The 22,251-nt window shown below is 40.5% G+C and overlaps 1 protein-coding gene across 5 annotated transcripts in view; it reads left to right on the top strand.

Moving 5' to 3' along the window:
- Positions 1-5,614: 5,614 nt before the first annotated feature.
- Positions 5,615-22,251, top strand: part of RNF144B (ring finger protein 144B) — a 164,385-nt gene continuing 147,748 nt past the window's right edge. For all 5 annotated transcript variants that reach the window (XM_053920432.2, XM_045199478.3, XM_071220967.1 and 2 more), the window contains exon 1: positions 5,615-5,831. The gene's annotated coding sequence lies outside the window, so the exon portion shown is untranslated. The remainder of the gene's footprint in view (positions 5,832-22,251) is intronic.

The following is a 22,251-nucleotide window of genomic DNA, read 5'->3' as shown; positions in this document are numbered from 1 at the left end:
GAAGCAGAGAGCTCTGGTATTGTTTCTTTTTTAATTTTCTTTTTATTTTAGAGAGAGGGAAAGAGAGGGAGAGAAGCATCAATGTAAGAAAGAAACATCAGTCAGTTGCCTCTTGCATGCCCCCAACTGGGGACCTGGCCTGCAACCCAGGCAGGTGCCCTTACCGGGGATCTAACAGGCAACCTTTTTGTTTGCTGACTGACACTCAATCCACTGAGCCACACCAGCCAGGGCTCTTTTGTTCTTTGTAAAATGCAATAAGATAATCTCTGTTGAAGGGGGCTTTTCTGCTTATGGACTAGCTTTCAGTGCTTAGATTATGTTTAATGCCATCGCTGTTGGCTGAATCAGAACATCTGAGGCAGTAAAAGGGTTTTCCACTACTATTTGGCTAGAAGTCCTCAACATATTCACAAGATGATCCACATGGGATGTTATCTTAGAAAATAGAGTGTCTGGATCATGCCCATGTTCAGCAGTCTCAATTAATCCCCATTAACATAGGATGGAATTTAAACCTGCAACAAGTTGTACGACAACTTGAACCCTAGCTTACTTGTCCAGCTTCATCACCTTCTCTTCCTCGCTATTCATGCAGTCAACCTATTTTTTTCTGTTTTTTGTTTTGTTCTACAATTTACTGAGGTATGATTAGCATGAAATAAAAAGCATGCAATGAAAACATACTCTCTGATAAGTCTGACACATGTATACAGCATGGAACCATGACCACAACCTAGATAAGAAACATACCCATCACCTCCCAAAGATTTCTTTGTGTGTGCCCTTTGTTTTCCTACCCTCTCACATGCCCAATCCCACACCCTGGATCATGACTAATAATATTCTTTCTGCCACTGTAGGGAAAAAAAAAGATATGTCTAACTCTAAAATATTTTTATAAATCTTATTTGGAATCTAGATTTTTAGAAATAAAATATTTATTCTTATAACTTATTCTTTAAGTAAACTAGGGAATGTTTGGGTGGATATTGTCCCATAGGCAGCTTGGGTTTTAAAAATTAAATTTAGGAGAAACAGATGTTTGCAAATTAGGAAAAGAAAAAGATTTTAAAAGGTGATGCTACATCCTAATAATATGTGTGTGTGTGTGTGTGTGTGTGTGTATTGTGTTTTGGAAAAATACGTTTGTGTATATCCCATCGACATCTCGGTTTAATGCAGTGGTTGTCAAGTGGTGGTGGGGGGGTACATTTTGCACCCCCGCCCCAGGGACATTTGATACTACCTGGGGAAATTTTCATTTGTTACAACTTGGGGAAAGTGCTCCTGGAATCTAGTGGGTGGAGGATGCTGATAAACATTCTGTAATGCACAGAACAGCCCCCACAACAAAGAATTGTCTGGTTCCAAACATTGTTAGTGCTGAGATTGGTAAACACTGATAGAATGCATTGCGCTCTCTTTTCATAGCATTCCACTAAAACTGGTCTCATAAAGGCCAGCAATGATCTCCTATGAAATTTAAAGGCTTCTTTTGAATATTCCTACAATATTACTTAGTTTCTTTGCAGCATTTGGCAAGATTTACCATCCCTTTCTCTCAAAAAGTTTTTCTCTTAACTTGAATGACATTCCTTTCTCTTGCTCTGCCTCCCCTATTGGCTATCTCGTCTGTGTCTGTTGGCCTTGCAAATGTGGTGTTTTTCAGAGATCCACCTATGTCTTTGGTTCTTTCCTTACACGTGATTTCCCTGGGTGATCTCATCCACACCCATGGGGTCAATGACCTCTAGATTAAAAAAACCTAAATCAATATTTAACAATTTACTTCCTCCTTGAGTATTATACTCTTGTCAACGGCCTATTAGATTTCTTCACTCAGTATCCCACCAATATCTTGAAATTCAACATATCAAAAACTAAGCTCATGCTCTTTAGCAAATCTTTCCTCTTTTTACTGATTTATTTAATGACTTTGTCCACCTTGTTGCTCAAGCTTGAATATTTGAAGTCATCTTTGGTGTCACAACCCCACATCAAGTCCTCTCAATTCTAAACTTCTGTCTCTCATACATATCTCCTGTCTTTCAGGCCATATCATCTCTCTCCTTAACTGTTGTAATAGCCTTCTCACTGGTCTCTCCCTGAAGCCTTGTCATTACTGAAAAACTAGGCCATCAAATGGAATAATCTTGCAAATGCATAGACTAGCTAGTATGTTTGTCTGGCAAACATAGATTAATTTTTTAAGAACTCAACCCATTGCCTTCTCCACGAATCATTCCTTATGACTCTGAAGTTGAGACTCCTTTTCTTTGTACTGTGTTCCTTTAGTACTTTGTTCATATCTTTATTACAGTACTTACAAAATTATAATATAATTACTCATTCACATGTCTACTTTTATAGTAAACATGTAAGTTGTCTGCCTAGAATACTCTTCCTGAAGAGCTGCCTTCTTTCCAACTTCCTGAAATACCTTCCATCCCCATCTTGAATCCTGTGTGAGCCACCATCCATATAAGTACACGGAGAGCTCTTGTTTTTATGTCATGACCCGGACACCCTGTCCTTCTTGACTAGGCATCTGAATCAAGTAAGGCCAGTTAGTCTCCTCCCTGTGAACTTCAGATTGAGATAGATTGAAGATGAAAGTGAATTAGAGTAAGGGAAGAACAGAGATTCAGGATTGAATTTAATTTCCAGTTCCAGATTATTGAGGAAGACTGTCTGTATCCATCCCTTGGGCTTCCAGGTGGCAGCCCTGTTACCTACTAAATAATCCCCCCCACAAGTTATCTTGATTGCATTTCTATCACTTGCAACGATAGAGTTCATACATCCACTATGAATTCAAGGGCAAGGACCTTGCCTTGGCTGTCTTTGTATATACAGCACTTATCCTAGTGACATAACAGTACTATATAGATATAAAGTAGATACTGATACAAAAATATTTATGGAATGAATCAATGAATAAAGGATGGAAGGAAGAAAGGAAAGTAGGAAAAAAGTGATGAGAGGTTTAAAATAAGAGGAGAAGAGAAATAGAAATAAATAAGAAGAAAAAATCGAGGTGAATAGAACTGAACTGAGAGAGAGAGAGTCAGCAAATGATCTTAAAACAGCAACAAAAGAATAATGAAGAGCACAATCTAGGGGTAAAATGTTTGGCTGTCTTGCTTTGGCTCTGCTTTCCTAAGCTTGTCCAGCCCTTCCCCCTTGCTTTCACTTTTGCGCATTTGTCTCAGATTCAGGTGGGAGGGTCCAGCAGGGAGCCGTAGTACCTCAGTGTACCCTTGCTCAGGCACTCACTATTTCCACGAGATCTTCTGAACACAGCCCCCATAGTTACAACAAAGCAATTCAGCTCCCAGTGGCAGCCATAGATGTCTAGAGCTTACTGAATCTAGAAAACGGCCTAGGAGAAGTAGCATGAACAGATGGATCCAGACATAAGAAGGTCATAAAAAAACTAGATGGGAGAAGTGAAAGACAGTAAGAATAAAATAACCCTCGAAAGGAGAGGGAAGCTGTGGTAGGATCATGCTGTTACATAGTAGGAAGTTTGGGATATGTATATCAGAGTAATTCCTATGTGTCAACTTCTCTATTAACTTAGTCCACTACTCAGTTACAAATCAACAATCTCTTTATCCTTGAACTGTATGACATAGAGTTACTGTGTAAATAAAATATTTCATTAAAAAAGCCCAAACAAACCATTTTCTATCTCTAATTTCTATTTGCTTCTATTATTTCCAAGTTGTTCACCACCACTGACTCTCCTCCAGCCACACCTTCCTTCAGGAAAAGTTTATCTTTCTAGGGACTTGTCATAGGATTCAACTTTGATTTCACAGAGGTAGTAAGATCTATACTCTGGGGTTCACTGATATTGTGCAGCTTCTAAGGCTCTTTTCCCTGCTTCCCTCTCATCCCTAACCCCATCCTCCTTTGAGAGGGACTACTACTGGAGCCGGTAATCCTTCTCAAGCAAAAACCTGATCTTTCCATTACCTTGCCTATAACATTTCAATGTTTCCCCATTGTCTGTGGAATAAAGTGCAATTTTGAAAACATGGACTAGAAATTTCTCCATGATCTGGTGTCTGCTTATCTCTGTAGCCTTGTCTCTGTATTCTTCCAGCCACTCCCACTGCCATCCCCAAGAAAAAATCCTCCAGCCATAATGAGCTTCTTCAAATTCTTTGAATTGACATGTTCCTTCTTACTTTTGGGTTTGTCTCTATGCTATACCCCCTACTGGAAAATTCTTTCTCCTGTTTCTGGCCAAATGAAACTCATTTTTCAGGTTTCAGTGTAAGGAGCTGTCACTTCCTCTGGGGTTCGTGTACGCTGCCTTCCGTGTGTGCTGTTCTCCGTCCCAGCATCTAGTTTTAGCAGCCTGTTTGCTTGTCGATCCCCCTACTCAGCTAGGTGAGGTTGAGGATGTTGACTTTCTGATGAACTCTTGAGTCTGTAGCACCTAGCTGTGTCTCAAACTAACAAGCATTCAATAAATATTGGCAGAATGAACAAGAAGGCCAGAGTCTTTGTGCTAACCTCCCTTCACTCCTCTTCCTATGTCATCCAAGCTGGTCTTTGCAATAACTTGTTTGATGAATTTATCTTCTAATACCCACTTCCTGCCCAACAGAGAAACCTGACAATTCTAGTAAGTATTCCGAACCCTCTCCCCCAACCTTTAGATTAGGGGTTGTCTGATCAATCTTTAATAGATATTTGCATGATCAGGGCTCTGTCGTAAATCGGTTGCTTCCCATGTTAATTCCTAACATCCTTTATGCCTCTAACCTACTCCATAAATATATAGTATATGGATAGGTGAATGAATGAATGGAATGCCATTTAATTAATCACCTTTCACATTCCCAGTAGGGATTATGCCACTCCAGCTCCTGCATGTTAGTGATCCAGCAATTTTTTCACGGATCCTCTTGCATCGTTATGTTTAAATTACTCAGTACACTTTGCCCACTGTCAGTTTGCTCGCCATTAGAACGCTCTGGGTACATCCACCTGTTCCTTTCCAGAAATGTGGCTTCGGAGCTGCGTATCTCCTAAGTGAGAACAGAGGCTCAGAGCATGCTCAGTAACCAAAGCCCGGTGTAATGAACTGTCCTGGCCCTGACTGGGAGCTCTGACAGGTGGCAGGTATCGACAATGCTGGCAAAAGAGACTTGTTCTGTCTTGTACAGCTGAACATATTTCCTCCCTGAGGCCAGTCTAACGTCCTGGCAACCTAAGTGTAAACACTGGGGACGTCTTCGTTTTAAAAACAATAAAACAGAGTTATTTTGAAAAATTAAAGTGACTGGCAGGAGATTCTCAGAGCACAATCTACATGAACGTCCAGTGTTAAGTGATGCTGTGGTTAAGACAAATGCTGACGGGTGAATGGAAGTGGTGCCTATCTTGAACTTCATTGGGCGTATCAAGATTTTTAAAAGGATTTTCTGAGATTGCCCAGCCCCAGAATTTCAAGGACCTGAGTCGCTGCCTGCTTGCTAAGAAAGCGCCTCTCTGGGGGAGGTGTGTGCGTGTACGCGCAGGCGGAGGGCAGGCTCGGAGAGGGGCCACCGCTCTCCGGAATCAACAGCAGGGGGAGAAGGGAGCGCGGCGAAAGGCCGCGGGAGGGGTGAGGAGTCCGGCTGCTGGGGCAGGGCTGGAGGAGGGGGCCGAGACGCGCTCTGGGGCTGGCTGCGAGAGACCCGAATGCCTCGCAGAGGCAGAGCGGGAGCGGCTGCCAGGCGGTGCTGACAGCAGACCCGGAGCGGCGCACGCCCTCGCCGGAGCCCTGCGCTCCCGGGTCCCCAGCTCCTCACACCGACCTCGCGCTCAAGGTAAGGAGGGGCGCGGGGTCCAGCCTTCTCCCGAGCGCGGCCGGGCCGCGTACCAGGTGGGGTTGGGCCGCTCTCGCGCCTCGGGTCTCCTCCGCGCCCAGGAGTCCTGGGCGGTTGCCCGCAGGAACTCGCGATCCTCGCCATCCCCGCTTTTACTTAGCAGCGCTTAGGACCCCCATCTCCTTCCTGCTCTCACTTCCCTTCCCCCTGGGCAGCTCCCGGAACCCCGCACCCCGGGCTCTGGGAGAGGAGGCGGAAGGTCTTCCACCCTCACCAGGTGTGGGGCGTAAACACTGGCACCCGCTTCCGCCCCCCCTCCCTTCCCCAGTCTGCAATGATTTCCAGGTTGAAATATCACCGCTCCTCTCGTTCCAAAACATACCTGTCCCTGCCTTCTGTTATCATCCTAACTTTGGGGGGAGATTCACCTTTGCTCAAGGTAGGTATAGCGTCTTATCTTTTGTATCTACACCAAACAGTAAGTTGAGGGTCTTTGGGAATTAATTTACTGAAAATCAAATACTGTGATGTTTCTAAGGTTTTCTGGGTGACTGTGGTGCTAGAACTTTAGCTTAGAGCAATAGCTCCTAGTCCAGCTCTGAGATCCTGGTTCAGAAATGTGTGTGTGTGTGTGTGTGTGTGTGTGTGTGTGTGTGTTTTCAGGTTTCTGTGTATTTGAAAGCACTCTACGTGACTGAGATGCACTTTCTCTTTATAATCACTTGAAAGCATCTGTAGAATCCGCATAGGAGGGGGCCGCCCAACTGCTTGTAAGTCTCACCTGGAAATAGTAGTGTGAATACAGGGAAAAAAAACGGAGTGAAAGCTGGTTCCTTTTCCGTTGGTAATTTGGTGGGGTGCCATTAGTTCAGAGATGAGAATTTTGGGAAGGGGGTGTTAAAGTTCTTTTGAAACTCAGATATAGAGTGGAGAGAAATACCACTTCTAAGAGCCATCATTAAAGAGTTAGCTTTTAAACATCAATTTTAAAAATGTAAGAATTCCTTCACAAGCACTTTGGCTATTAGAAAGAATGAGGCCTATGCTGGTGGGAATCGGAAAATCTTTCGTATGCTTGCGTTCATTGACTTTCTGTCAATGACCACTGGCATTTTTGCATGTTGGTTACTTTAAGGCTAGAGACCCACATGGACTATTATCTCTAGGAACAGAAGGAGGAATGAGCATGTAGATTAATTTGGATCCTGTTCACTTACTTTCCTAATTTTTTAAATCAAGTTCTTCTACCATGAATTGGTTGAGTGTCTGTAAATTATATTGTATTTGAATTTACACAAATAACTAAATGTTTCTCCATCTTGCACTTTGTCCTAGATGTACATTTGTACATTTGCTTTTTATGTGTATCTGTGTATGTACCTGAACCATTCTAAGCACACTCTCAGAGTGTAACTGCCAGGGAAAATAAAGATTTTTATTTGTCTTTTGGAAAATTGAAGTGAAGAACTAACTTTTAAAAATACCATAAAGTTGGTATAATATTAAACCATACATAAAATGAGATGCTTGTTATGAAATGGGGATGATATTTGGTACCTGCTTTCAGGGATTTTAAATACAAGCAGGAGACTTTCTGTTAAGCATTTTGAACTTTAAGAGTCACTGTCTAGGTATTGAGCCAATGTGGTTGTTTTCCTGGCAAACTTTTTCTTCTTTATAAAATTAACTTTCCCTTAGGAAAAGTAGTGCGGATGCACACAATTCAGCTAACCAAGTCCAGAAAATACGGTTTGAATTTTAAAAGTGACCTTAATTCATCTGTATAGATCTAATGTTTGTAACATGTGCCACAAAATATGCAGAAATATTCATTGCTTGCTGACCTTTTCAAAGCATTGGCTTAATGAGGGGAGTTACGGACAGAATACAAATTATATTATGAATTTTGTTGGCTTAGGCAAAACTATTATTATTTTTTTCCTAAGGTTTTTGTGTGTATGTGTGTATCCTGGGCCTGAGACTTACATAATTATGTATATATGTAACACATGTTTTTAATAGGAACAAAAACCCACAATATTTTTCTTTGTGGCAGAACACTGTAAGCATTAGGTTTTGATTACATTTTAATGGAAATTTTAATATGACAGAACTAAAAACTTCAAGGAAATAATTCCATAAAGATCTATTTGGAACTGGAGGTCTTTTTAATAAGACACGTTTGAAGCCCTTAGTCTGTGGGCTTAGGATATGTAGAGCAGTCCTTTGTGAGTGGGTAAGGGTGGTATATCCAATTCTGGCAGCTTCAGACAGTGGATGATTAGACCCTGCCACTCTTCTCCAGACCTTTAATTTGGTCTGTAACTTGATGCTTCACTGACCCCACACTCTCCCTGCCACGCCAGCTCACAGAGGAATTGCTGGCACTCTGGATTGAATTTTTTCCTTCCCCTCAATTAGAACATGTTTGCGTTGGGTGCAGAGTGTAGTTACATTTTTAGCTCAGCATTCTAAGAAACAACCTTTAGTTATGAAGAGAATAGTCATAGTGTGGCCTAGATCACAGATTGCCTTATTTAATTGCTATGTTAATTTCCCAATGATTCAACTATGTAGAAATAATAGTCATAGAGTGTTAAAATTGGAAGGCACTTCAGAAGTCATCTAGATTCTAATCATTTTTTCTACACATAAATATTGAAGCACTCATAGTCACAATCCATTCTTTGACAATACCCGTTAAATTTTATATTCTTTCCAGTTCTTGTAGTAATGTGGATTTTGCTTATTTTAAATGGAGTTGTATTCTCTTCCCTGTTCTTGGAGTAATGCGGATTGCTCATTTTAAATGGATTTATGTACAAGTTCAATAATGTAGAAATGGCAGCAAAATATGTTGCAAATCTCAGCTAGATTTCCAGTGAAACTTGAAGTGTGGTGTTAAAGGCAGTATGGGCCATTCATAAAGGTGGTGAACTATTCTAAACTAGCATTCTGGGTTTTTCATTACAGTAGGTGGGGGTGGAGGGGACTTCTTCAACTAGCTGGCAGAAGAAAAGGAGTGCACTAAGAAAGATGAGTATAAACAGAGAAGAGTAAGGTGGTGAGGCTTGTGAAAAGCATAACCTACTAAATCAGCAAATCCTTCAGGAATGGTTGGCCTTTAGACCCCTTCCCAGGGATTTTAGTCTGAAGTAATGCAAACAATCACTGGAGTTTCTAGTCCTCAATACCCAACTGAGTTAAGGTTTGATTTCCGAAGTCCCACTTGATGTCGCTATCTTTCAAGATCCTCTGTGTTAAAAGATCTCTTTGCTCATGATCTTAGTGTTGAGACAGTTTTCTTTAGTCACCAGTTGTAAAAGAATTTATTCTGATATGTAGGCACCAAAAAAATTGCACCTAATCTTAAGAAAGCATATAGAGCCCGGGCCAGCGTGGCTCAGTTGGTTGGAGTGTTGTGCTGTAAACCAAAAGGTTGTGAGTTCGATTCCTGGTCTGGGCACATGCCTAGGTTGTGGGTTCAGTCCTCGTTAGGGGCACATACAAGAGGCACCTGATGTATGTTTTTCTCTCACATCAATGTTTCTCTTTCTCTCTCCCTCCCTTCCCCTCTCTCTGAAATCAGTGGGCATGTCCTCTGGTGAGGATTAAAAAAAAAAAGAAACCATAAACTCCTCACAGCCCCAACAGGTAGCCATTATTAACCCCTTCACATAGATCTGTGATTCAGGGAAGTTAAGCATCTTGACCAAGGCCTCATATCACTTTCAACACCCCACACTGCTTCCCTAACTAGTACAAGCTGCTGATTGAATCTATAGATGACAGTAGGCTTATTTTGGGGTATCTGACAAATTTCCTAATTCTGAAGGGACTTGATAAAGTTTTCATAAGTGTTTATATTTCAGTTTAAGTGCATTCAGTGTATGGAGCTCAACATTTTGACATTGATTTAATGATTAAATATATTTACTACTTTTAAAATATGGAATTAATCCATAACAACAAGGATGTCTTTAAAAATATCTTTTCTTTATAAGGCCATGACATTTTGGTGATCCACAAGACATCTCTATTATGACTAATTTGACACACTATCCATTGCTGTCTACAAGGGGGTCTCCAATGTATGGTACCGATTCATTCAAAACTTTTTAGAAACTGTATTGTAGTGTCATCCTGACAGAGCAAGTACAAGTTAAAATGTGTATTACTTTATTAAATTTAGTTTCTTTTATGTTTCCTTTATATTATAATTAGGATGTTATATTTGTTTGGTTTAGAAAGTATGTATGTAATTAGACTATATTTTCTATTAATTTCATTTCAAGATAGTAAAGGGTATTCAAGATATTCATTGTATTTTGAATATAATGAGTATATTCATTAAATATGAATATACTCATTATTCATATATTTATTAAAATATTCATTAAAAATGGGTATTATTCTGATAGGGTAGAGAGTCATTGCCCTATAAAGAATATTACTGAATCTGTCACAAATATAACTATGTGGCAGTAAAAGTTTTATGTTTAGTGTCATGAATTTATACATTAAAAATACATTTTATCGATTATGCTATTACAGTTGTCCCATTTTTTTCTCCCCTTTATCCCCCTCCACCCTGCACCCCCCTCTCACCAGTATCCCCCCCTTTAGTTCATGTCCATGGGTCATATTTATAAGTTCTTTGGCTTCTACATTTCCTACACTATTCTTACCCTCCCCCTGTCTATTTTCTACCTACCATTTATGCTTCTTATTCTCTGTCCCTTTCCCCCTTTCTCTGCCTCCCACTCCCCTGCTGATAACTCTCCGTGTGATCTCCATTTCTGTGATTCTGTTCCTGTTCTAGTTGTTTGCTTAGTTTGTTTTTGTTTTTGTTTTAGGTTCAGTTGTTAATAACTGTGAGTATGTTGTCATTTTACTGTTCATATTTTGTATCTTCTTTTTCTTAGATAAACCCTTTTAACATTTCATATAATAAGGACTTGGTAATGGTGAACTCCTTTCACTTCACCTTATCTGAGAAGCACTTGATCTGCCCTCCCATTCTAAATGATAGCTTTGCTGGATACAGTAATCTTGGATGTGGTCCTTGCCTTTCATGACTTCAAATACTTTTTTCCAGCCCCTTCTTGCCTGTAAGGTGTCTTTTGAGAAATCAACTGAGAGTCTAATGGGAACTCCTTTGTAGGTAACTGTGTCCATTTCTCTTGCTGCTTCTAAGATTCTCTCCTTCTGTTTCATCTTGGGTAATGTAATTATGATGTGCCTTGGTGTATTCCTCCTTGGGTCCAGCTTCTTTGGGACTCTCTGAGCTTCCTGGACTTCCTGGAAGTCTATTTCCTTTGCCAGATTAGGGACGTTCTCCTTCATTATTTGTTCAAATAAGTTTTCAATTTTTTGTTCTTCCTCTTCTTCTTCTGGTACCCCTATGATTTGGATGTTGGAATGTTTAAAGCTGTCCTGGAGGTTCCTAAGCATCTCCTCATTTTTTGGAATTCTTGTTTCTTCATTCTTTTCTGGTTGGATGTTTCTTTCTTCCTTCTGGTCCACACCATTGATTTGAGTCCTGGTTTCCTTCGCATCACTGTTGGTTCCCTGTACATTTTCCTTTATTTCACTTAGCACAGTCTTCATTTTTTTCATCTAATTTGTGACCATATTCAACCAATTCTGTGAGCTTCCTGATTACCAGTGTTTTGAACTGTGCATCTGATAGGTTGGCTATCTCTTCGTTGCTTAGTTGTGTTTTTTCTGGAGCTTTGATCTAGTCTTTCATTTGGGCCATTTTTTTTTGTCCCGATTCACCTGTTCTATAGTAAGGGGCGGAGCCTTAGGTGTTCACCAGGGCAGGGCAACCCCCTCCCACCCCCCTCACTGCGTTGAGGAGCTGTATGTCGGGAAGGGGTCCAAGAGGGAACAATGGCGCTTGCTCAGCTCTCTGCCAGCTTTCAGTCACTTCCCTCGCTACCCACAATCAAATTGGGCCCTTCTGGTGCTGATTCCCAGGTGTGTGGGTTTGCGTACATTCTAGGACCCTATGGGTCTCTCCAATGAACTTTCCTGTGAGGCTGGGAGTTTCTCCCGCTGTTGCCTCAACCCCTGCTGGTGTTTTTGATCAGAGGTTTGAGACTTTATTTCCCCTTGCTGGAACCCTGGGTTGTGTGGTCTGTCTTGCTCCCTGGTTGTTCCTCCTGGTTTATCTGCACAGGAATGTGAGACCACCCAGTCCACAATCTGCCACCTCACAGGGTCCGCTAGCCACTCACTGCCTTGCCCGCCATCTGTGTTGCCGCAAGTGCTCTCTGCCCCAACTGTCCATCTCCGCCCCTCCTACTGGTCTGGATGAGTGTTTTTTCTTTAACTCCTTGGTTGTTGGACTTCCATACGGTTCGATTTTCTGTTGGTTCTGGGTGTTTTTTTTTTTAATTTGTTGTTGTCCTTTTGGTTGTGCGAGGAGGCACAGTGTGTCTACCTACGCCTCCATCTTGGCTGGAAGTCATGAATTCATATATTTTAATCAGCTTCTGTTGGCTTTGGATTAACATTGAGCCTTACATCAAAAAGTGAAGAATTGTCTCCTTAAAGTCTAATCTTGAAGCTTCTACTCCAAGAGACAGGCCTTGTACCTGCAGAGGGCTTTCTTCTTTTTTCACGGCCATTCTTCTGTTGCACTTTCTTCCCTAGCCCAAAGGCAGAGGTTATTCTCTGAACTAGTTGATTCATAGAAAATCTTTGTAAACTCTTTGAAAGGCTCCACTGCAAGGTCTAGTATGTACAACAATTGGACAATTGGCCTCACACACATTGGCAAAGTCCACCTTCCCAGTCTGCAGTTTGGGAATGTTGTTGTGAGCAACTCAGAGAGTGTTTGCCACACCCTTCTTCACACCTGTCCCCTCCTGGAGAGGGTAGTAGTGCCCCTTGAAATTCTGCTTTATAAATGAACAAAGCAGAAACAGACTTACAGATACAGAGAAAAGGCTGATGGTTGCTGGGGGGCGGGGGGGCGGAAGGGCGGAAGGGAGGGTTTGGGGACTGGGTGAAAAAGGTGAAGGGATTGAGAAGTTACAAAATAGTCTTGGGGATGTAAAGTGTAGCATAGGAAATACAGTCAATAATATTGTAATGACAGTTGGGTACTGGAAATATCAGGGGGAATACTTGGTAAAGTATGTGATTATCTAATCACCATGCGGTAAACCTGAAACTAATAGGAAACACTATTGAATGTAAACTGTTACTGAAAAAAGTTTTTTTAAAAGAAAAAAATTTCCAATGATCATAATATTTTTCCCATAATATTTAATTAGTCCAGGTTTAAAAAAAATCATATTCTCCATTTGCCCTGGCTGGTGTGGCTCAGTTGGTTAGAACACTGGGAGTTCCAGTCACAGTCAAGGCACATAGCACCAGGGTTGCAGGTTCCATCCCTGGCTGGGGCATGTATGGGAGGCAACCATATGACGTTTCTCTCTCACATCAATGTTTTCCTCTCTCTCTCTCTCTCAGTCTGTCTCCCTCCCTCTTTCCCTTCCCCTCTCTCTAAAATCAACAAGACATTTTAAAAATTATTAAAAGAATCATACTCTCCATTGGTAATCTTCAGGACTTTATCATTATTTAAATGTTTTCTGAGGAACCATGTGAGCAGAAAGAGGTAAGACTATTTACTTAAATTTGTATATAAATATATTTAAGTTTATAAGTAGGTCTATGAAAAAGATTAAAGAGCATGTGTGACAACTGAATAATTTTATATTTTGGTTTTGGAAAATACAGAGGCGTATAAAGAAAAGTATCAGAATCACCTCTAATATTACTGTCCAACAACATCTGACATTTTAGCATAACTTTTCCAGTTTTTAACTATGCATGTGGGCATTTACGTGTATGAATGTTGTTGTTACAGAATGAAGACTTTTTTCTATGCATTCTTTATCTTTTCAAAAAACTGCCCTGGCTGGTGTGGCTCAGTGGATTGAGTGCTGGCCTGAGAGTCCAAGGGTCACCAGTTCCATTCCCAGTCAGGGCACACGCCTGGGTTGCGGGCCAGGTTCCTGGTAGGGGGCACATGAGAGGCAACCACACATTGATGTTTCTCTCCCTCTCTTTCTCCCTCCTTTCCCCTCTCTAAAATAAATAAGTAAAAATAAAAAAAAACAAAAACAAAAACAAAAAACGCCCTTAACAATGTCATAAGAATTGCCCATGCTATTGAACATTTTTCTTAGCTATCTGGACTATATTTTATTTGCTCATGTTTCTTCTGATAGATTGAGAGGTGTGGATTATATCTTAAAAATCCAGCTATTGCTGCCTTAAGGGTTGTGTGTGTGTCTGTATAGATGTGCTTGATTTCCCTAATGAATGCCAGGAAGAAATGGTATTTATTACCTTTCTTACTGTAAGATGAGAAATTTAACACTTTTACTAGCTCTCTTTCTCTAGCTCCTCCATTTTCTAGTTTTTTGTTGGTTTAATCTAGGATTATTAAAATCGAATTTATTATTAATAATAAATGATGGAATAATTTACATTCTATTTAAAGAATTACTTTTGACATTGTGTTTAAGGTTTATGCCCATTTGATCAAGTTTATTTAGACTTAGCTCTGTTTAAGTTGTTTTGTTTATACCAGCAAAACAACTTAATATTATTACAGTATATTATATTACAGTTCCTCTATCCTTAAATTCATATCACAATACTTTTAAGTATATATTCCAGTAATTTTTTTAGGAGGTCATGTGTAGCTGAGAATGTTGTTTAAAGAAATTTGTTTATCGATTGCAGGAGGATGCAAGCAATATAAAAATCAGAAGCTCTTTTGGCTTTAGTTGGCTTTTCTTCCTCTTCTTGGAAGGGGTTTGGGGTTTTATTTGTACATTTTCTAAGGGTCCCAATCTGCTCATGAAATTCTTATGCAGGAGCGGGGCTGCGGGGCAGAGATTCCTTAATGACTCATTGGGAGAACGAACTCTTGGTCCAGGAGGAAGTAGCTGGTCAGCAGCCTACGCCTTTCCCTGTGCTTCAGTGTACTGCAAAACAGCCATTGCACACGATGGTGAGCCCAGCAATGAGCGAAAAGAAGCTCAGGGAGCCCGCTCTGCCCTCTCGACATTGGTCCAGGTCCTTCTTTATTTTGTGTACGGCCAGAGGGTCTTTTTGATTTTCCGATAATCCAGGGAACTCTTTTTCCATGGGTACTGTCAGGTCTTCCTTTGTTACGTAACTCTTATCCCCAGCAAATCTGTGAAAGGTGAACATCACTGTTTCCATGATGCATTCCGTTTGAGACAGCGTTTTGGTGAGGTCTTGGCCCCAGGGCTGCAGATGCTCTGCGGGCTGGAACGTGTGGCAGTGAGTAGAGTGCCGCCAGCTCTCAGAATGTTTTTAAGAAATTGTTTTCAGGAAGCCAGTAGAGATGAGAATGCTTTTCTGCTTTTCTTGCTTTATATAAAATGCGTGGGTCACAGTCTTTGACTCAATAGTGTAGATAATGCTTGACTGAATTCTAGCATTAGGGTTGCAGAAACGAAGTTAGTTTTGTAGGCAATCTGTTTTTCTCTCTCTAACCTTTAATCTTAAAACATTGTTTTCTTTTCTCTAATTTTTTTTAATCCAGACTATATCATGGTGATAATCTGTTTTATTAATTTTTCCTGGCTATTTTGAGTAGTTTTGATCTGAAGACAAATCTTTTTGTACCTCAATATTCAATTATTTTTTCTGATTACTTTTCATTGATATTTTTGTTTTGCAATTATGCATACATTTGTGTATTCATCTCCCATACCATCTTTTATTTAATAAATTTAGTCTTTTTGCTTTTTCTCTTAACATTAGCAGAATTTCTCAAGCTTTACATCTACTTTGATCAGATTTCTAGTCATTTCTAATATGTTACTACCCCCACTGCAACTTTTTATTTGGAAATGGTATATTTTAATATCCAGGTTGCCTTTCCTAATCTCAGATCCTTCCTGCTTTATGATTACCTACTTTATCTTCATAGTGATGAAGTTCTTTTACTTTTTGTTGAATCCACTGAATAGAAAATATATAAAAGTTGCTAGTGTGCAGCAACTTTATTTTAGTAGAAATAATTACCATCTATGGTAATTCATTAGAAGCATCTCCTTTTGAAATACAGTCTTCATGTACACAGTGTTCTCTGTTTGTCTGCTCTACCTTGGAGAAGTAATCCCTATTAGTACAAAACCAGGAGTTCGGATGTACCTGTGTGTGGACCCTTGGCTGAGTCCACGGTCAGTGAAAGGAGACAGAGAAAGTTGAAATGTGCTGTGGTTTACTTAACTACTTCAGAGAGAAGGAAGAGTGCAAGGGGCCGATGGTACTGAAGAAGGGAACTTTGGCTCTTTACAAAATGTCCTTTATTATGCAATGTCAGAAATTAATTAAAATAGAAACCTTTATCTCAGCTTTCACATACTTTTATACATTACCTTATTTTGTCCCTAACACTTTTGCTTTAGAGTCAGAGGGCTGTGGCCTTTCATTCAGCAAGTTGGGGGTTAAATGAATTCCTTACTATCAATAATGGAAACTTTGAAAATTACTTTAGTTTTCTTAGCCTCCCTTCCTTCACCTGGAAAAGGTAATATTGACCTCATAGAGTGACATGGATTTCATGACATAATTATGTAGTAATTGGCAGAACACTGATGGTAGAAGGTATGGAAGAGATGGCCCCTGGAGAGTGTGGAGCCAGGCCTTCAACAATGGAACCCTGAGGACACAGGAAAAGCCCATAAAAGGAGACTGAGAAGGAGTGGCCAGAGTGCAGACAAAGATCACGAGAGAGTGACATAGGCAATCAAAGTGAATTTAGAACTTTAAGATGAAAGGAATGCTGATTTGCATCACGAGGACAAAGACTATCACTGTGTTTGGCAATTGCATTGGTGTGACGGCAGCCACAGGCAGTTTCAAAAGAAGTATACAGCTAGAAGGAAGGTTGCAGTGGAATGATTAATGAGAGTAAGGAAGATTGGAAAGTGTAAATGGCCAATAAAACAGTTCTTCCCTCAGGAAAAAGGGAAAAGATAGGAGAGGAGAGAGATAAGTCAGTAGCTAGATAGATATTCAAGATTGCAGAATTGGATTTGGACTTGAAGAAATAGCAACATTTCAAAAAAAAAAAATTAGGGACTGAAAATTTGCCAAGTTTAATTTTTTTTCAAATAAGGACATCAAAAATACTACTATCTGCCCTAGATAGTGTGGCTCAGTGGGTTGAGCACTGGCCTGCAAACCAAAGGATTGCAGGTTCGATTCCCTGTTGGGGCACATGCCTAGATTGCTGGCCAGGTCCCTTGTGTGGGGCTTGTGAGAGGCAACCACACATTGATGTTTCTCTCCCTTTCCTTCCCCCTCCCCTCTCTAAAAATAAATAAATAAAATCTCTAAAAACATAAAATAAAAATATTACCATCTAATTTTAACTTGTTTCAGAAAAGGAAGAAAGTATTAGCATTAAAAAACTGAATAAATTTAGCTTTATGAGAAAGTCAGTGTCAGATAGTGAAGCTTTTGTTTTCCTGTCCAAGATTTATCTTTCTTCCTGGGTTTAAGTTTCTATCTCTCCTCCTTTAAGGTTCTGGCTTCACCAGAGGTCTTCTCTCTCAAATATTTTCAATCTCCTTCTCTATGGACTCTTTTCCCTTAGCGTGTAAGTATGTTTTCCTCTCCTATCTTAAATACATAGGTGAGAGTTAATGAGGACTTAAGTGAAAACAATGGCAGAGGGAATAGGAGGAGGGGCTAGAGAGGAAGGACATTTTATAAATAGCATTAGTTCCAGGACTTGGTGACTGATTGGATCTGGCAGGTGAGAGAGGGGGAGGAAGCTGAGATAAGTCCCAGGGTGACTCTGCTACATGGAGTGGCGCTGTCACAGAGGAGGGGCAGGGCTGGGAGAATAAACACTCATGGACTCTGTTCAGTGCACAGTAGGTGTTATGGGTTGGGAGCTCGGACTCTGTCTTTGACCCTTGCTCCCGTATGCCTCTAACTAGGCCCCCACTGCACGTGAACTCCCCACCTGAGCCATTATCATTTCATTCCTCTTGGTTGGTGTTTAAACCTCAGTTTCTGCAGTTATTTAACCCTTGGGAGTTCAAACCCTTGGAGGAGTTTGTGAACCAACCGAATCTGTATATTTTCTACTAGAAAAAATAAAAATTAACCAATTGATGAAATATGAGCACACATGTAACAGGATGTTAAAATGGAACTGTCTTAGTTTTCAGTTTTAGCCGCGCCTGGAGATAATAGAGGCCACGTTCCAAAGTCAGGTGTAATTGCACAATGCAGACTGGAAAAGAAGTACAGGAGAACCAGTTTAGCATTGTTTGCAGTTAGCTCATCTGCCACCCCCAGCTGATAAAACAGGCTGCAGAGACCAAGAAAATAATGATTAGAAGACAGTGTTTAGACAGAGTAGGTGGTGGGTTGAGTGCCCCCTCCTGGCCACGGTGAGAGAGGGGTGTGAAGTACTTGTCCCTTATCTCAAGTCTGGAGGAAGGGGTGCCATGCAGACCATTTGGAGTGTCTGATGTGTATGCCCTACAGATTCCGAGGCACAGTGGATCAGAGATTCATGCTTGAGAAATCTGAAGGACAAGAGACTGGCTGACTAGGTCCTCTACTGGTGGATCAAAAAAGATATAGCTATATTGTTCCACATTGGATAGCACAGAATGCAGGTTTGTTCCCCAAGGACCAAACGTAGACCACACTGGAGAGTGAGCTAGCCAGAGGTCATCTCAAGTCATGTGTGAAGGGCCACCTGGGCCCCAGCAGGGTAAACTGAGGGAAGAGCCTTAAATAGCCATCTGCGAAAAGGGATCTGTAGGAGAAAGAGCCCCAGCGATGGGGGTGGAGTGGAGGCTCTCCACCTCTCCACCCCCTGTTCTCCTCATTGCCACCCCACCCTTGGCTCAAGAGAAAAAGTAAGATTTAAATGCCCATGAAGTTCATAGATCACCAGCACTAGGTCATTATATATGTATTAGCCATGCAAGAATATTGCTGCTGCCTTTTCTTCCTCCTACCTCATCCCCGCTTTTGTATCAAAAAGTGGGGTAACCTACATTAGCAGTTTGGCTGCAGAGAAGCTTTCCCTGTTCTCCCTCCTCAGTACCGGTGGCCAGTGCTCAGCAGGCCATAGCTGCAGGAGGGGAGAAGTTTAACTTTCCATGAAGTTGAAAGAGTTTGAGGGCTATATGAGATTGAACACATTAATTACAGAACCGTGATTGAGTTTTAGACTTAGAGCGACTTGCAAGTGTTTTTATTATTTAAGAGTGACTGGGAAAGTCATGACAAATGCTCGGAATTTTATCCAAGGATAAGGGAAGGACCAGCCCCATACAATAAACATAAAGAGGCAATGGAGGAAACATATAAAATAAATTTCTGATTAGAGCCCATAAGTCCTGCTTGTCCATTATATGGGCCATATGTGTAAAACCATCTGTAGTTTTCAGTGATATAATTGTACATATATAGTTTTCACATATAATTGATAAGAGGGCAGAAGGAAGGGCAGAGATGGTTGTTACAGGAATTAAACTTACTCTATTCACAGAAATGTCATAATAAGTATTTTCCTATCTTAAAATGATGCTAGCAGAATTTAATCAATGAAAATATACATTAGGTAATTTTAAAACAAGGTTTGCAATCTGTTCCACAGCTGGGGAAATGAGCTGAGATATTGCCTTTGTGTAATAAGCACATAAGACATTTTCCTCCTTCTGTTTCCAGAGAATCACAGAAGCAAAAACAGTTAAGATTAATTGTTCACCATTTGTATTGTCATTGATCAATTAAAAAAAACTATGTGTGTTCCTGTAAACAGTAGAGATGATGCCTCTAAGCCCATAAACTCTAGAATAAACAGAATGCTAATGATCTCTCTTTTCAGCTTTGGGGAACTTTAAAAGGGCTTTAAATTATTAGCTTCCATATTATCTTCCCTGAATTTGCAATGTTCATTCAATCAAAGTCTTTTAATAGTAAAGTAGTGACAAGGGGACTATCTAAATAATATCTCTATTAAAGTGTTCCTGGAAGTTGAAAAGACAACTTGAAAAATACATGTGAGACACCCATAAAGGATGTACATTGACAGAGAGCAAGTGCAGTTTATTCCATAGAAGTGGAATTTTGGATCCAGAGGTAGGATATTAGATTGACCTGAAAGAAGGAGTAAAGGTGATGACCCGGCATGAGGTCTCCAGTCAGTCGTCGTGGCTCTAGAGGAAACCCTGTTGTGCCCTTAGGATGCTGAGGGCCAGGCTGTGTTCCTCTCGTGACCTGCTAAAAATACCATGGGGACTTCCGTGAGAGTAGCGGGGAGAGCCAGAGTGACAGAAGTGGTGTGACCTGGGGCATATCTCCTAATTGTGCTTTTCCTCTATGGGAGGCTAAATGGTAGGATGTCCCTAAGATTCTGCCCCCTGGTGTACACCCCTGTAAATTCCTTCCCCTTGAGTTGGCTAGAGCCTGTGAAGATGATGGAGTTATTCCCATGATGACATTACATTTCATAAGACTGGAGAGCGATTCACCTGCAGGTATCGAAGAAGCAAGCTGCCATGTTGTGAGAGAGCCATGTGACTAGGACCCTAAAGAGCTGCTAAATTTGTATTATTTCATGACTACAGAAAACTAATACATCCCCCATTTTTTCTATTCTGTACTCTCAGAGTTATTAAAGCATATGATGGAAATTCTTATTCTATCCTCACGTCTCTTAACTGCATATATTTTCCATTACCTGGGCTTCCTTCAGAATTATCCATAGTTTCACTAATTTTTTCTTCAGCTGGTTCATTGATCAGCTTTTGCTCTGATAATACAGTGTAACCAACAACTTAAAACCTCAATGGCTTGGGTGTCTTTTCCTCACATTGCACATCAGTGGCTGCAGGTTGGGTGCAGTGCCTTTGCTCCAGGCGGTGGGTCAAGTTCATTCAACAGGAAGAGAGCAGCCCCTGTCTGAGACCTGAGGTTTGGGTGGTATGCAGGAGGCCTGCCTGAGACTTGGAATGCTTCCTAAAGCCTCTGCTCATAACTGGCAGTCAGCAGCCAAGCCCGACACCAGTGACACGTGAACTAGACTCTTCGCCAGCGGAAAATGAGAAGAAAAAATTTAAACAACAATACAGTATATTAAATTGTTCTGTTTTTTCATTAACAATATTTTAATTCTATTCTTAAAAATATTACTATGACAGAGAACTTGACATACCTTTGAGGAGCCTGCAACTAGACTAATTGAAAATAAACACATCTCCCACCACTGCTACATACAAATATGTACAAGTTGTATAAGCAAAGGTTTAGAAAACAAATTTAAAACAAAAGGGATGAACATACCCATATGTACATATGTGTGCAGGTTTTCCTTAACATATAACATGGTTGCCCTTCGTTTTACTTGGCTCAAAGGAATTCCCCATCTAAAGCTATTTTATGCATATGCTTAACACTATACTCAGGCAATATCATGAAGCAAATTGGTTCTTTCTGGAAACAAATTGTTTTTTATAATGTCTGAGCCTTGACATATATGTTCTATTCCATCTTTTATCTTGTCAAATATTTTAAAACATTAAAATTCTGAGAATGCTCTGTTTACTGTGCTCTTGGTGGAGTAAATTGTCCTTTTTGATTTACTCACTAATTTCACCCTTCTCATGGCGATTTGCTTGCTCATGGGCCTTATCATTTGAGTTTCATGTATCCTAGGCAGTGGTGGAGTTCCTGTGAGGCAGTTTTCGATTTCATTTGTTGAGGTCTGCATGTTTCCACAGTTTGGGATCTGGTTTCCAATCCTGTGTAGTTAGAGTACATTTGAACTCCTTCCTGTGCCTTGAACAGACTGAAGTCTCTAATTTCTCACAGGTGTCTCCTTTTGCATCTCTAGCCCAGAACCAGTGGCATGCTTTTTTGCTACATCCCTTCTGAGACGGTGGCGTTTTCTTGTCCACCCCCTCTCCTGACTTTACGTAAGGTGCTTATTTCCAGCTCCGCATGGTAGATAAACTCCACCCACCCTCAAAGGTGAATATCCTATTCTTATGTTCCTACTACGTAGGTCTTCAATTCCTAATCACCATTGTGGGTTTAGAGTTTCTTTTGTGTTTCTGGGAGATTTCCCTTTCTTGCTTTTATCCCAGATGCATTTAAAAATAATTTCTTATATTTTATGTAGAGCTTATTTGTTAGCAGAGCAGGGTATAGGATGGGGTAGCAAGGGATGGGAATGGAGTGGGCTTCCCAAGTCAACTGAGCATCTTTATTGACCAACTAGAAGTCCATAAATTCATTTCGTAACTTTTCCACCCCCAAATTTTATTTTTTAAATTGGAATTACAGTGAATATATAGATTAATTTGGAGAGAATTTATGT

The sequence above is a fragment of the Desmodus rotundus genome, chromosome 3, assembly GCF_022682495.2.
Source record: "Desmodus rotundus isolate HL8 chromosome 3, HLdesRot8A.1, whole genome shotgun sequence".
Lineage (NCBI taxonomy): Eukaryota > Metazoa > Chordata > Mammalia > Chiroptera > Phyllostomidae > Desmodus > Desmodus rotundus.
The sequence above is the reverse complement of the archived record's forward strand: the minus strand, read 5'-3'. Positions and strand labels throughout refer to the sequence as shown.